At 35.1% G+C, this 17158-nt stretch overlaps 1 protein-coding gene and 1 long non-coding RNA gene across 2 annotated transcripts in view; one reads left to right on the top strand and one right to left on the bottom strand.

Moving 5' to 3' along the window:
- Nucleotides 1-22: 22 nt before the first annotated feature.
- On the bottom strand, nucleotides 23-16100 carry LOC149799827 (uncharacterized). Its single transcript, XR_016421241.1, has 3 exons — nucleotides 15571-16100; nucleotides 4393-4783; nucleotides 23-2883 (listed from the first exon to the last, which is right to left on the bottom strand). It is a non-coding gene; the product is annotated as an uncharacterized LOC149799827 (long non-coding RNA).
- LOC149799826 (uncharacterized) overlaps nucleotides 14905-17158 on the top strand; it is a 61291-nt gene continuing 59037 nt past the window's right edge. Inside the window, exon 1 of the mRNA XM_089959241.1 lies at nucleotides 14905-15211. The gene's annotated coding sequence lies outside the window, so the exon portion shown is untranslated. The remainder of the gene's footprint in view (nucleotides 15212-17158) is intronic.

The raw sequence follows: 17158 nt of genomic DNA, 5'->3' as shown, positions 1-17158 counted from the left end.
CTTTATTGTGTATATGCATACTTAAAATGATTATTTTATTATCCCCATACCCCTTCAAAATACCATTGTATTGTATACACAAAGGACCATACGTTTGGTCTCCTTACCTAATTTATAGTGATACGAGTCTATGTTCTTAAAATAAGTAACAGAAAAGAGTGAAAGCAACAAACTTTGTAAAATGTAACAAATAATGTGTTTCCCTAGAATAGGAAGTGAATAGTAAGAAAAAAGAACTTACGGTATTGCGAATTAAATTCAAATTGTTATCGAAGAATTAGAAACACAAGTCCTAGTAATAAAAGTCCTGATTGAAACTGAGTTCAAGTTCCGATGAGATCAACATTTGAAGGCGAGGGCTCCTTTTATAATCACCTAAAGTGCTCATGTGCCAACAGTCGCTTGTTGAATCCCAAAAATATTATTCCAGATTTGGATTCAGTATAAATTCCAATGAATGTCTTTATCCAAAACTTCTGAATTTCCAGAGACAATAATCACTTGAATTCAAGAATTTGAAGAAAATACAATTAAGCCCAAACTGGTCACAACATAACACAATTTAAAGTGCAAGATATTAAAGCACAACTGACAAATCTTTATCAAAGCATCAGTGATAAGACTAATTAAGACCGAAACAGATTACCGGATGAGGTTCCAAAGCTCATTCTTCTGTAAAAATAGAGGTTTGTTACCAATTAGCACATTATAAAATATCACGTAGTCTAGGTATGACCTTGACTCCATTTAATGATTCTTACTCTGAAAAGATATATAAAAAATGTTGTTCACCAAAACTGTCTCTTATTTTTTTAATAAGACCAGCAGTTAAATACACTGTTTCGTTTCCTATAGAGGATAATCAAGCTATTGCTAGTTGCTTACATCAATGAAAGAGAAAAAAATTAAAACCTCAGTCAGGTTAAACATAACTAAACTCAATTCTGGACAAGGTCAAGTCCATTGAAAAAACATTACATTACAATAGCAAGTAAGAAAATAAAAAATAAATTTAAAACTAACAGACAAATAATTAAATTAAATATACATAATACTCCCCCATAAAAGAAAAAAAAAGATTTATTGAATAAAGCTTTCTTTTTACCATATGTCAGTTAAACATGTGGTTTATTAAAAAAATAGCATAAGATGAAATCTTATGATTGATACAAATTACACATGAAATAATATATTTCTCTAAACACGTGAAAGTGCATCTGCTATTAAATTCTTTTTCATTTAATGTTCCTAATGTCAATATTATATTCCTGTAACAACAAACCAAACTCAGTCTTAAAAATCTCTGATTTTGTTTTTTCTCTTGCCGATGAAAGCAAGGGGTTGTGATCACTAAACATCACAATCGGGGAAGGAGCTGAACTAATGTAAACTAAAGATACTACAGTGTCAATATCAAAGCACAATATTCCTTCGTGATTGTGGAATAATTTCTCTTATGCTTTTTTTAATTTCTTAGAAAAATAACACACTATTTTTTATCTTTTTGAATCAATATTGCTCCAACCCCAATATTACTTGCATCAACAAAAGTTTAAATGATAGGCTGACATTTCGACCTGTAGGAACTGGTGCACTATTAAGAATGGCTTTTAACTTATCAAAAGCCTCCTGACAGTCCAATGAAACTTGGTTTTCTTGCTCAATAACTTTATCATGGGTTCAGCAATTAGGGAAAAATTAGAAGACTTCTTTTGTATAGTTCCAGAATATTTGCCAACGAGCCTCAGGGACTAACTCATAATCCTTTAAAATGCATTCCTTAACCTGATGATAGTCAGCGCTTTGCGATACTTATTGGGAAGCATAGATGTCTCGGGCTTCGCCGAAAAATGCACTCTGTAATAATAGAATCCAATGCTCCCTTAGCCATTTCGAATTTACAGCTATTTTTTCAAAATGAGGAAATATTTGTTTACTTCTTTTTCTATAAAAGGGGGCACTAACCTAATATTCTTAGTAAAATCAAAATTTGAATATTTATGTAAAGCGTGAACGTGCATATCACTTGCCATCTCTAATTCTCTTTTATTTGATGTGTTCATGCACATGTAGAAGAGGGGTGCAAGTTATTGTCAGAACGAAAGTGAATGAGAACGATGGTTTGTATTATTAACTTGTTTTATGAGATTGTAAAATGAAATGTACATGCACCAGCCTACTCTTTCCGACATCGATGGAGTCAAGAGGAAGACAGAGAGCGAAAGGACAGAATACCCTAGGTCAGTCGTGCAAATATTACAAAGTCAAAGTATATGTGTACATAATTAAAACAAAGACAAACGTTGTGTTTGATGCTGGCCACTTTCGTGACTTTGTATTGAACATACATGATATTAGTAAACCAAATATTTGCTATGTATTTGCAGCATAACATAACTATGAGGACAAAGTCTATAGCGTAAACGTGCTAAGAAATTGAACAATGAGACATAGCATATAATACAGACATGTTTTGAGGCTGCAACAGCCATAAACAGAAATACAGCAAATAGAGCTTGCTGTATTTCTGGCAGCCACAAAAAGGAGGGTGGGGCAAAGAACAAAAATGTCCAGCATCAAAGAAAAGATAAATGTTGATCAAAATTAAACCGATGAATTCTGTATTGCCGGGGCAGTAGAGTACCCTCATACTCCCCGGTAGTTAGGATATATCCAGCATGTATGGAGGATTGGGAAGAAACTTTAAAACGGAGGCGCGTACTTCCTGAATGCGCTGTTGGTCTTCCGGAGCTGTTAAGTATCCTAGTACGCTCCTGGCGGTCGAAAATACAGGTAGACATAGATTAGTCCGGGTCGAGTGAATGATATCCCAGCAAAGCACGGTCGATGCCCATGGTTATAAGTCTGTGAAACCCACGAGACCTGAAAGAGGAATTAGCAGACGGAGAAGTAGCGATCTTATAAAAAGTGATTAAAGGGTTACAAAGCTGAGACCTTTTTGCCTAACCTTATGCATTTCTTAAATGCATCTGAAAGGGCCATATTGGTTATTTAAACTGATAGAGAGAACACGGTCAAATTGTCAGATGTGAACTCTTTATATAGCGTCCAAGCCCGCTTACCAATATATATTATGCCATGACCAAGATATTTAATTTAAGGCAAGAGTACAAATTTGCGAATGAAATCCATGATTTTTGTGTCATTAGAGGATGGTTTGTTTATGGTTTCAACTAAGGCTTGATTGTCAGTGTGGAAATAGATACATTTATTGGACAAGTGTTCTCCCTAGACCACAACTGCCAGAACGATGGGGTAGAATTCTAGAAGCGTTATATTTTGATATGCCCATGTCTGATTCCAGATGCCATAGAAATAGTGTGTGACCCGGATGGCACTGTATCCGACTGAGGCAGAAACATCTGTGTACAAGTCCAACGTGTCGGAGGTCAGCCAAACGTCAGGTAATAATAAGGATCTACCGTTAAAACCGGTTAAAACGTTTTGCCAGGCCCTTAAATCTTCTTTACCTCTTTTGTTAATCTAATGTGGTTTTGCGATGCCAATTGTCAAGTTGATGAGTCGCCTAAGAAAAGCTTGTCCCGGCAAAACAACTGCGCAAGAAAAGTTAAAAGTACATATGATGGATTGCAACTCCTTGAGAGTAATTTTATTTCAAGCAAGATATAAATGTACGAGTTTATAACATTTTTCTAGTCTGTCCGTGGGAAGGCGAACCTCCATTCTCACGGAATCCAATTCGTATCAAAGTTACGTCATGGTTGTTGATGGGGTAAATGTTTTATCCGCAGCCATAGTAACGCCGATGTCGGCACATACAGTCAGGAAGAGATCGAGCTTCTGCTGGCATTGGACACGAGTTGCATCTAGTATCAAAACTCGTCCAAAATATGCGTCATGTATGTTATAGATAACTTTGTGTTCGCATTGAAGATAATTGCAAAAGGTCTCAAATATCTTGCAACGGGAACTACAACCCATTGGTAAGCATTTGTCAAAACAATACATGTTCCACCACAAAAAGCCAAAATAATGATATTGCATGGGACAAATATGAAGAATATGGAAGCATCTGATATGTCTGTTGTTGCCATAAAACACCCTCTAACCAGCTGTTTTATACATGTAGCGAGAATCCACTGTCCTACTGTGATTTGGACGTTCCTCATTTTTGGAACAATGCTAAGTTCAGGGCCAGTACTGTGCGTATCTAACTGAAATTTGAAACTAGCATCCTGCGAGTTATTCATGAGAGTAGAAAAACCTATGTATGAGTCCGCCCATTTGCTTGCCTTAACTTTATCAGGGATTAGAGTTGATGGTGTGAACGACGAGCTTACAAATTTTGATTGTGAATGCCCCCCGAGGTAGAAACGATTTGGACAACGTTAGCTGTATCCACCGCTGTACCTGTAAATGAAGCCTTGGTTTCCACTATGGCCCGGGACACCATGGAGGCTGCTGGTTTGTTGTCTGTTGCTACGGAGGGTCCAAGTTGAAACCCAGTTTGTGGACCATTTTCTGTGGACGGCCTGCGCATAGCTACCAGCTGATCATATTTGTCATCGACCTCCTGTGTCACTTGGGTGGTGAGCCTGTCGGATCTTGAGTTATGATATTAAGAAGATTGGGGTCCATCCAAGCCCCTTCGCTGGATGATCCAGGTTGAGGGTTGGCGGCCGTTGGCGTTGACAATGGTGCCTTCTTTATGGACCTATTCACCGCCTCTTGGATTTTGGACCTTGATTGTCTGGCTCTCTTCACTGCCATTTGCAACGCAGCCCTCTGTGTAAGGGGCATTCTGTAACGAATGCCAGATAAAGTTATTTACATACATTTCAGTGTATTACTACGTAGCAATCGTTGCAAATGAATAACCCTTATTATAATGTTATGAACACCACTGTTCACTGTAGTGAGATGAGGCACAAACTTGGTAATAGTGAGAAAGAAAAATGAAGAAAAGAACAAACTTTGAACATTATGAAAATTATGGGTCATTGTTTTAAGGTGCGGAATGCAACATCACCAGTATCAACAGAACAATTACAGGTCAGTGGGCCTAAAGGAGCTTGGAAACACAATACCCATTAACATGGAGCGAAGTGGTGGAAGAAGAAAGCATGAATGACTAATCAAGTGTCAAGTAGTGAGGTGCGGGACCCAAGTACGCCAAGCATGAAACTCGTAGCAACCGTAAAACGTAAGGAACCAACTGGTAAACAGACATGCCAGTGATACGGAATCAAATGGTAATCACAAAATCCAGTGGTACGGAACCAGCTGGTAAACACACATGCCAGTGATACGGAATCAACTGGTAATCACAAAATCCAGTGGTACGGAACCAACTGGTAAACACATAGGCCAGTGATACGGAATCAACTGGTAATCATATAATCCAGTGGTACGGAACCAACTGGTAAACAAACAGGCCAGTGATACGGAATCAACTGTGAAACAGAAGGCTAACATAAAATCCAGTGGTACGGAACCAGCTGGCTGCCACACAATCCAATGGTACGGAACCAATTAAAAGAAAAGGGTCCAACTAAATACTGCTAAGCCTGAGAAAGCCACACAAGACCTCACAAAACCATGTAAAGTTAAATCAGGAAAGCGCACTTATATTGTCAATCCGATTGATGAACAAACCAACCAAACCGAAAGACCCCTTGTCAACACAATTATGCAGAACGAATTGACCGAAAATTGGGCGACAAAGTTCGAATTTCGAACAATCCTAAAGTATTAACAAAGTATGACACCATCATGTTGGAAATGTTTGTTATTATTCCACAAACGGCTCCTCCGACCGACCATCGACAGAAAATGCAATCTTCCAATATGTTACAACGTTTCGTCCATAATCGACACAACATAATAAAGGTACAAAAAGACAGAAAAAGCGTATCACAGGGTTCATACAGAATTTAAGAATGACGAATTCAAAGACTTTCCCAAACTTTCAAAGACCACAAATATAGATTTCCAAGACCTAGTTTCGCTAACATTTTTTGTATACAAGTTATGTTATATGAGAAAACAAAGATATAATATTGTTTAATGATGAAATGAAACTGAACGGGTCATCAAAAGAAAGAAACCAGAAAAACTCGACTACATCTAAATCTAACAACACTGGACATTTTGATTTGTGATTATGGAAACAAATTAAAATGTTTGGGTTTATTTCAATTTTCAAATACTTCTAAAGACTCCAGAGTAATCAGCTTGATTTTCCCAAACTTTCAAGGCCTTGAAAATGATACCTCATTTTTCCCAAATTGTCAAAGACCTTCAAAGACAGTATGAACCCTGGTATTAGGAAGGTGCACCTATGCTGCAATATCAGACCGATGAATAAATCAACCAAACCGAAAGACTAGGGTTATACATATACCCCCATTAATAGACCGCGAATTTGGAGATAAATTAATTTGGATATTTGAACTTAAGTGCAACAATTTGGCACACTAATGCTATACCATTTGAGCTATTGAAGTTTGCAACAAACGTGGAGTCGTTGCAATTACTCTTAGGCTATTATATTTCTGAAAGGAATTTATGCACGAGACGATGGGAAGTATATCTACGTTTAACTATATGGTTCTCTAGTTTAATGTTGCGTACGACAGAGAGATCGAGTCAGATAATTGTGTCGACTATTCTGTCCCCAACCCCATGCATATAAATTTTAGAATAGCGCCGAATATCAAAATCTTCTATTTCTGATTTCAAATGATACTGCAATCTTTTACAGATGGAATGACCCAGTATGAATGTGACTTAATGTATAATATAAGAAACGTTAGCAGAATTTGGGGAATGGAAACAAGTTAATGTAAGTAAATACTTAACTTCCAGGACGATTCGGCTCGGTCCAAATTCCAGGAAATGAGGAAGGTAACTAACAAAGTGAGCCGATAACAACGGAGAGAAAATTTCTACAGAAAAAAGGAAACACGTCCGCACCCCATAAGGAAATTGGCTCAACTGACGCCGCAGTCCCTATCAGAGAGAATCCCTCCGCGCGCTGCCGGAGCGAGAGTATTGCGATTGGCTGAGCAGAACATGTGATTGAAAGCTTTAAATATATTGGCCCTTGGCAGCGCGCTACACGACAAATCTGGCGGGAAATTGTAGACCCAATCACACATCCCATAAATGTCCTTACGCGAGCGTAAATCGTTTTATGTAAATTGATATTCCCGTTCTTCCTTCTTTCTTTCTCTTTGCAATTCGCTGGCTTCCTTTTCTTTGTGCATTTGCATTTGTTTTTCTTTCTCCTCTTTCTCCAACAGCATTTGTTTATCTTCGTTCTGTAACTGCGTTTGTTTCTCTCTCTCCTCTATCTCCAATTTCAATTGCATTCTCCTCTATCTTTATTCTTTATCTATCTGCATGTGCTTCTCCTCTTTCTGAAGTGCAACCTTTCTTTACTCTAACTCTATCTTGTATTTTAATTTTAATTATTTTACTTTTATGTTAGAATCTGATACATACTTACTCATCGAAACCAAAGCACTTTTATCCAAACATTCTTTTCCACCAAATATTGGACCAAAATATTTTTAATTCCTTGATTCGTTAAAGACGTTTTTGCCTCAGAAAGATTATACTTTCTGGCAAGTTGATGCAATTAATCTTTTTTTCTCAGTCTAATTGGTCCTGAATATGACTGAAATAAAGATCTCCACTTTTGATGACATTGTATATATATATATATATATATATATATATATATAGAAAGAGAGAGAGATAGACAGAGGCGGAAGGGAGAGAGGGAGAAATATATGGATATGTGTGTTTGTGTTTGTGTGTACAGCCTTCGGAAATGACGTGGATGAAAGTATCAATGCATTACAATCACAACTTCGTCTACTGAAGGAAGAATTAGACGATACGAAAAAACAGACCTATGAAGATATAAAAAGATCGATTGAGGACTTCCAAGATGGTCCGCAAAATTTGAAAGGTAGGACAACGTAAAAAAGCCCCCAGTATTTCAGCTAAACGTTCAGAATACCTGAGAAAGAATGATATTGAAGAAGATACTATAAGAATAGTGGATTTACTGAACAACGGTTAAAATTTCTGAAAGGTCCATTAGATCTATGAAACTGCCCATAAAATATTTATCAGATTTAAATAATGAAATAGCTCATTTAAAATATATTGAGATCCTAAAACATAAAAAAATCTTCGAAAATTTAACATAAATCACACAATTGTTAGAAGAAGAAAACATTGGCAGGATTGAAAGACACATTAACAACTTAGATGAAACATTAAACTCTGAAAAAATCCAGAGAAACAATAATAATTTAGAAGAACACATACATTCTAGCACTAATACAGAATCGGTAATATGGAAAATGAGTGATGATAACAAAGACATAATTGAAATGCTTATAATAGATAGTAAATTATATGCAGATCAATAACCTCTTAATAAAATAAAACATTACAAAAATGAGGATTTAAGTATAAAGTCATCATTAGCTAACGTAAACAATGAAACGGAACTAAAAAGTACTTCTGTAACTCTGGGTTGAATGACACTAATACAACGTTAGATTAATTTGACAATCAACTACAAAATATTGTGTTGTTTTTTGATTTTCGTAATACATTAAAAGATGGAATTTACCATCTCAAAACTAAAGAACCGTATTTCTATTTTAGAATTAATTAAGGTCAAAAAGTGGAATTGTTTAGTATTTTCCATTAATTAGGTCGTTTCACAGCAACACAAACAGAAATTACTATGTATGGATTTAAGTATGAACCTTTCTGAACATTCAGATTTGAGAGGGTTCATCTTACACCGATGCTGTTTCGCTGGTGTGGAATATACAATTTCAGTGTCATGTGTAGAAAAATCTGGAAGCAAGTGCTACTACTCAAGTAACAGCAATTTTAGTTCATTCTTTTTTATTGCTGCAGATGTTAAAGTTTCTGGCCTAGTAAATTCATAATTGCTGAATTCCAAAGATTGGCTGCTCAGAAGTCACTACAGTCCTATTGCATTAGATCATTTAAATTCCCACTGTGTGGGACAATCACAACTACATTGATTGCATGATAAATCTGGCTATCGCTAGCAACATATTTCTTCAACATATGTATATGGAAAAGTTGATTTAGTTTTCGCCTCCCAGAAGTTTTGCTGATATAATTTAATTCACTTACTTTCTTTTCAACTGCGTAAGGACCATAGTACTTAGCCCGAAGAGGATTTTGTTGTATGGGTAAGAAAGCCAGAAACCTTTTACCAGACTAAAACTCCTTTCCTTTGTATATTTGTCATACCTTAATTTCATTTTTGCCTGAGTGGAGCTCATAATAGTTCTTGAAACAACACAAGGCTTCGACAACTTATATTTAAAATTAGAAACATAATTGAGAAGGTTCATTTCTGTATCTTCGTTTGAAAGAAGTTTCTCTTTTAAAATTTTTATTGACTTAGGTAAGGAACCGACACAGTCTATCATCATTATGATATAAGGTTCGTCGAATGCTAGAATATGTTGCTGATGAGCCTTTTCTTCAGCTGAGTCACTGCCAAGAAATGAATGAACACTCTCAATGGGCAAAGAAATCACAGAGCCGATCTTCTGGTCTTGAAACTAAGTATGATGTTATGGAGCGGGATGAAAATAAAACCGCATTCTATTCCCTGAACAAGAACACCTTTAGAAGACGACTTCTCATACAAAGGCAAATCAAAGATTCCGAGAAGCTACTGTGTCCCTTAATATTTTTAATAGGGATAGGATTGACAGGATCACTAATATGGGATACGGAACCTTTCAACATAAATGGATCATAATCCTCCATAGCGAAATTGGACTGGGGTTTGTTTGGCTCCACAAAATGGATTGCACCATAAACGTGACCTCTAAGAAACAAGAGCATTTGGAACAATCCTCTCTTGATTGGGTTGCTTACTTTTTTAACATAATGCAATCTGAGTCAACGTGGCTTATTTTCTTGGAATATATAAGGATTTTTTGTCAGTCTTATCAGACGTTTGATTCTTATTAGCTGTGAGAGATTTAAATTTATAAGTACTCATTTGAGACTGAGGTGGTTTCTCGTGTTCATCAAAGTAAATTTTGACCTAATTATGGACGCAGTTCTTCAACTCTTCGACTAATAGGAGTTGTCCAAGTTTGCCATAATCTGTACCAATCGTTTTTGGTGCACATCACCTGTCCAATAGTTGTTAGTTTTCCCTAGCAACTCGACATGGGTTTGGCTATTTTCTTCTTTTGTCGCTGTGCCTCAGGTACAAAATCATAACCTTTCAAGATATATTCCTTGACCGAACCATAAACAGATTGCTTCTACTGACAGTGAAGTATAAAATAAACGAACTTTTCCAGTAAGTACACTCTGTAATAGCAAAGTTCAGTTTTCTCTAGGCCAGTTTAATTTCTCTGCTTTCTTTTCTTCAAGATGCAAAAACTATTGATCTACATCTTTATCGTTAAAAAGGGATACTAATATGTTATTTTTTGTAACATCATAATCTGAACTTTCATGAGCGGGGTGATTTATGCTTGTCGCTTCTAATTCCTTTAATTTTAATTGCATTTTCATTTGTCGATGTTCCCTTTCTCTTTCTTTTTCTTCTTCCTGCATCTGCATCTCTCTTTCTTCTTTTTGCATTTGCAACTGCATATGCATTTTCTTTTTTCCTTCTCTCTGTCTTCGTTTTGAAGTTATATTTGTAATTTTACTTCCATTCTTTCTCTTCTTTTTGAATTTGTATCTCTCTTTCACCATTTTGTAGTTGAAGCTCAAGTTTTTAACTCTATTTCAATTTTCTTTTTTAATTTCAATTCCATTGCTTGCAAGTTAGAGCCTGATGGAGACCTTGCTAATAAAATCCTATGCATATTTATCCTAAACATTCTTTTCTACCAAATATTGAATCAAAATACTTTTTATTTCTTGTTTTAACAAAGGTTTTTCCTCAGAAAGATCATATTGCTATTGTCTGGAAACTTGGAGCAATTCAATCTTTTTCAAGGGCTCTAACCGTTCCTGAGTAGGATTTAAAATAAAGGTTTACATTTTAGAGGACATTGTTAAAGCTTGATGGCTCACTATGTACAATCAAAAGATCATGGAAAAGAAAAATGCAAATTAAAGGAATTAAAATTTCAATAAAGAAAGTTCAGTTTCTCTGAAAGATTCTGAAATTTAAATCCCTGACGAACCCATAGCTTCTGTTAAGACTGTATGGTCATAAATTAAGTAACAGAGAGAAGCAAAACCATCATGTTTTGTAAAACCTAACAAATAATTTAATTTTCAATGTTTTAAATGAAAATATGAGAGCAACTTACTGTTGTGTAAATCCTGAGAAAATTCTATCAACGTCCCAGAGAATGAAAGATTCTAAATATATTTCAGAACCGTAATTGTAATGGTCCATCAATAATCGTTACTTTGGCGTTGTTAAGAACAGCTTTGAATAATTTATATTACTTTCAGAATAATACTATATTGCAACGAGGACCTTATATTTCCCTTGAAGAGACCAAACATATGCATTTTGCCCTCTCAAATGATATGTAAGTACAACAAAACACGTCTGTAGACTTTATTTTAAAACAGGAACACAAGAAATAAGAAAAACGCAAAAAATAAGAATGAATATGATACCTCATTTCTCTCCTTATATACACCTTCTATGCCGACTGTATGAAAAGTAAACCCAAAGTTGTCAACAAGTCCTATTTTTAGGATTAATAATAGTAACTGTAAACACAAACGTAGGCATCTATTTATAAATCCTATATAATCTTACGCTTTTAATGCTCCTAACACATACCCTAGTCACGTAAGCAAAATCTATCTTAAGATAATCACTACAATTTACAGCCATTAATAAAAATTATTCACTGGAATTACAAAGTACTCAATAATACTTTGGGCTAAATCATTATTTGGGATTATTGTGAATTCATTTAGAGACATTCTGGATTATATCATTCTGCTATATGAAGACTTACACACATAAACTCTACTCGAGGCTATGGGTACGTCAGCACATTCAAGATTGGAATTCATTCGAAACATCACATAAATTCATTCGGAACTCTTTATTTTCTGACTTTAAAAGATCTGTTGAGACTAATTGGAATGACTTTCACAATACTGTAAGTTTTTGCTACATTTTTACTTTGTTTTTCTTGGAGGGAACACACTTATTTATTGAATTTTACTAAACTTATTGGGTTTTGCTCTTTGTTGGTTACTTAGTTTAAGACCATAAAGTCGTAACGCAATGTACAAGTAAATATGAATGGATAAACATTCTAAGAATCCTGTAAATGCTCATTCTTATGTGTTATTTTTTAATGGAACAAGCAATAGACCAAATTTCCTTATATTACATTTTAGGGCCAAGAAGAGTTTTTTAAATACTTTTTCTCGCCCACAGCAGCTAGCAGCACCAAGATTATTATCTACAAGTAGCGTTTTTGATGACAGACATGTTCGATGACTTACTTAGATTTAAGAAGCATACTGTTATTTATGTGGTAAGTATGAATACCCCTGATACTTCAAAGAGTTATTGCTGTAATTTAGAGTGAATATCTCTCTAGATTGACCTTCTTAGTCAGCTACGCAATCCGCCTTCCAAGTTTATGTCGGCAGTTTATATACTAAAGACTTTTAAAGCAATAAACGGTATCAGTTATTTTTCAAATGTCAAGCTATACTGAAATCCAGTCTTGATGATGGTGAACATATGCCACAGAGCGTTATTTAATAATAGTACGGTAATGAAGGAAGGTCACATAATATGACTCCGCGTCCGTTAAAGGTGATGCATACTCGGTGATATAAGAAGAAAAAAGCTCGGCTGTTTCTTTCATGTATGTGTTTAACAATTATATGGTTGAAATGGGGTCATGTAATGGTTTTGTTGTTTTAGAGCGGAATACTCTACTATGTGCACAAAGTTTTATTTGTAAGTACGCGCCGAAGCAAAGCGGAATATATATCTGTGTTGTTATTCGCTGGTGCCAGAAAATCAAAAATGATACTAGCTGGGGGTTGGGGTTGTTTAAAAGAGATCATGCCAAAATATCATAGGTGGAATGTTTATTGTAGATCAGTTGTAAATTCATGGTTAGTAGCACATTACAGCAGACCCTCGCCATACGTCCCTTCGTTATAACACAGTTCCTGATATAAGCATGTATGATCATGACACCCTTTTTATTAAATGGTTGTAAGATTATGTGAATCCTGTACTTGATTAGAAGACTAAGGTGGTATCCTTTATGGCTACAAAGGACATTGTTCTATTGAAGGTGTACCATATTATGAAAAGCTGTATTCAGAACAAATTGACACTTTTATATTTCTTTTGGGGGTGGGGGTAACAACAGCAGACCCGACAATACGATTATAGGATTGAGATTAAATTTGATAGCAATACGATTTCTCTGTTAGGGTCATCATATTGATGTTGCTGATGGATAAGTGTTTTCAGACACAGCAACACAAGTAGGTTATTTTGTCTATAAACATACAATGCCTATACACAAATCCACAAAACCTACATGAAGTATGCAGTTCCAGGTCACAGAAATAAACTGTGACGCAAAATCAGTCTTTCAAAGATTCATTTTCAATTTAAAATCGATTTTTTTTATTAACAAAATCCACTCAACACATGCCGTGTAAAGTGTCAGGAAAGTGCATCAAATTATTGATACAATAAAGTCGATTACGTTTATACAATTATTTTTAAGAATTAGAATAGACTTTATACTTCACGTGATGAGCGTGTGGTTGTTCTTTGACACAGAATATGCAGTTTGTTGTACATATTATATAAATTACTACAATGCATAATTATTTGAATTTTTCGGGTTGTTGTTGAATCTAATGATTCAGTTTTATATGTTTGTCTGAAGAAATCGGTTTTAGTGGAATCGTCAATGACTCGAAACCTATTCCTACAGGATATCGTACGTACATTTTAAATTATACATTGTCTCGACACACTTTTCCCCTGTACAGCCATAGCTATATGATTCCAATTGTAATTATTTCACAGTAAAGTCTACACATGTATTAGCATTATCTGATTCGCGTAATAATTTCCATGAATATTGGATAGTTAGCTAGAACAATTAATTCCTGACAGTTGAAAGCATAATTTCCATGAATATTGGATAATTAGCTAGAACAATTAATTCCTGACAGTTGAAAGCATATGAAATAAAGTTTCCTGCTTTGTCTTAAATATTCATTATCAGCAAATAAGGACTTTTAAGTGTGCTCCTGAATAGTTATGTAACTGCTTATTCACTTGTCATAATTTTATATTTTCAACCCTTTTATTCTGACGATGTACTGTTGTTCTCGTTCTTAGTTTATTCTTCGAAAGGGCTATGGTTAATGCTTTGCACTTCAACCCTATCTATGTAAAAAAATTACATTATTAAAGATTCAATTTACTTCTTTTTTTAACTTTAAATATATATCATTATTAAATTTAACTGAGTTTTCTAATATTACATCTGAAAACATTTTTATATCAACTGCAGATCTCTGTTTCAATGAAGTAAAACTTTGATTTGGCAAACATTTGTTTTAATTCTGTTGGCTGTCTCTGACAATTAAATTTTTCTTTTCATTCCCAAAGCATTTCATTCACTACAACGAAGTAACAGTTGGGGACATAAAGTATTTGCCATGATGTAGCCCCGTGGCAGTGTTCCAAGAAATCTTGATTGATGAGTAACGAGCAGTGTTATCGGTGTATGCATTATTATCTTCGGTTTAAAAGGTTCGCAAGCGACGCGTAAAGGTTAAATACCGCTGAAGTGACGAAACGCAAATTATTGAACTTAACGCTCAGTTGTTTTGAGAAAGCCGGACTTGGTTAATTCTGCAATATGGGGAATATGTACCTAACTAGCATATGTATGCATCACGAGATTTGATTGAAAAGACGTTGATACAGTGACTTTGTTTGAAAACCAGTGAAGTCTGAGCTTAAACAATCTGCTGTAAGTAGTGTATAAACAGTGTTACAATAGTAACAGTGACACATTCATAATAGTGCCTCAGGCGATAATATTTTACAGGCCTGCTGTTCTCGTGGATTTCAAATACATAGATAAAATGTGCTTTGAGGAGGATTTACATTACTCAACAACAGTTGTACTCGAATGATGGATTGATTTGAGTAAGTATTTGCTTTAATTTTCATGTACTAGCATTATTATTATTCCTTCATTTACAGCATTATTAAAGTTTCAATACATTGTGCTTTTATTCTCTTCTCTCTATCCTTACTTATTTCAACTATCTCGATTAGGGTCAGCGAGTGGAAGCTACTGCTAATGGATACCTTATTATCGATACGTGTGCATTGAAACAATATAAAATTATTCACAATTCCTTATTTAAAATTTTAAAAGAAACCAAACACGATCTTAAGCTAATATTTTATTGCTGGATTATAGAATTGCTGTTGATTTATAAAATGCTAGAAGCATTGTTAATCTATAGCAATACAACAGTAAAATATGTGCAGTGGCTTACCTCGTTATACGTGGCATAATCTTTCACTGAGTCTTCAAATTCGTGTTTCAGGACGACATCCACAAAAATTAGCCCCCAAGACATGTTCTGTTCCTGCAGGACCTTACAATCGATTTTAGGGCCAAGACCAGTCAATGTCCCCAACCCCTAAAATGAAATACGGTACACCTTCACGTTACTCTCTAGAAAAATAAATTGCATGGAATGATTGAATATGAAATGAATTCAGTAGTGTTTGAAACATATCTTGTTTATTGTTGTTATCGTTTTTTTCCCCCTTTTATCGCCGGAGTCAAGGGTGGCTGAGAGGTCTAAAGATTTGGCGTTTACCGATCACTGTTATGTTTCGGCTGTTAGCATGGGTTCCAGACCCAAGATCGGCTAATGTTGGTATGTGAGAAAGCTGCCAAAAGCTTCATGTGGGTCAGTGGTTCTTAACGTGGTTTTCACGAGTTCATCTTCCACCAGTTATACTGGCCGCTATATGCAGAATATATTGTGCTCAGAAACCCCAGGACAACAACATGTATCACCTAATCGCGCAAAATTACACATTATCACGTGAAGTGATTAGTCTCGAAGCGGCTCCGTATTTGTCGGATCCACACTAATCATGTAACGTCATGTATTAATTCAGTTATATCTTTTAGAAAGCAATTTAAATACAATTTTTGATATAAAGATATGAGTATAGCTGTAGAACAATTTTTAAAATTTGTAATGTTTGAGAGAATAATGTCTCTCTCAAATTACACGTGACTCATAAGCTTACCAACGTCGGACTTTGATGTCGCCTACAATAACCAACAGACAAACACTATAATCATCAAGTAGTGTTTTAGATAGTATATATTTTCGAACCTGATTTAGGCTGCAAACTTTTATATCTTTGGCTACCTGAATGCCCATCATCACTTCAGAGAGCTATAGTTTTTATCCAGCGTGAAACTGAATATGTCCCCATAGTGCTGGCTAATATTAAAAGTTGTTTACTTGTGATCCCATGCCCTACAGTTTTTCCTTGCCATGATATTCCATGTTAGTTTAATTGATCACTGATTTAATGTCATTACATAGCATCACACCAACTAGAAGAATATACTTATGGGCACCAGAATTAACTATATGGGCATCAGGATTAACTTTCCTTGTTTGATTTCGTCACCTGCAATTCTTTTCGTGCTTTTAATTTCGAGTACTAAATACTTGTCTGTGTCATAACAATATCGATTATATAACAAATGTCGAGACATACTAAAATTCAGTCTTGATGGCAGAGAATATGCAGCAAAGATAGCTTGGTAATAACAATGTAATAATGGTCGATGGTCACATATTATTATTATTATTAGTTGTTTTATTTATGACGCAATGCCATTACGTGTAATGTTAATTGTACATCTGGAGAAAATTTATTATTAGTTACACATTAGAGCTGATCTCACTATACGTCTATCAGTTAGAATACGGTTCTTGTTATAAAGCGAGTATTGTTCATATATCTCATTTCGTCAAGAGGTAGTAAAATGAGGTTTACCATATACTTCACTATAAGACGGTTTCACGAAATGGTGTTAATGTATTCATA

This window comes from Sinohyriopsis cumingii, chromosome 5, assembly GCF_028554795.1.
Source record: "Sinohyriopsis cumingii isolate HCF-2022 chromosome 5, ASM2855479v2, whole genome shotgun sequence".
Lineage (NCBI taxonomy): Eukaryota > Metazoa > Mollusca > Bivalvia > Unionida > Unionidae > Sinohyriopsis > Sinohyriopsis cumingii.
This window is presented reverse-complemented; position numbering and strand designations above follow the sequence as displayed.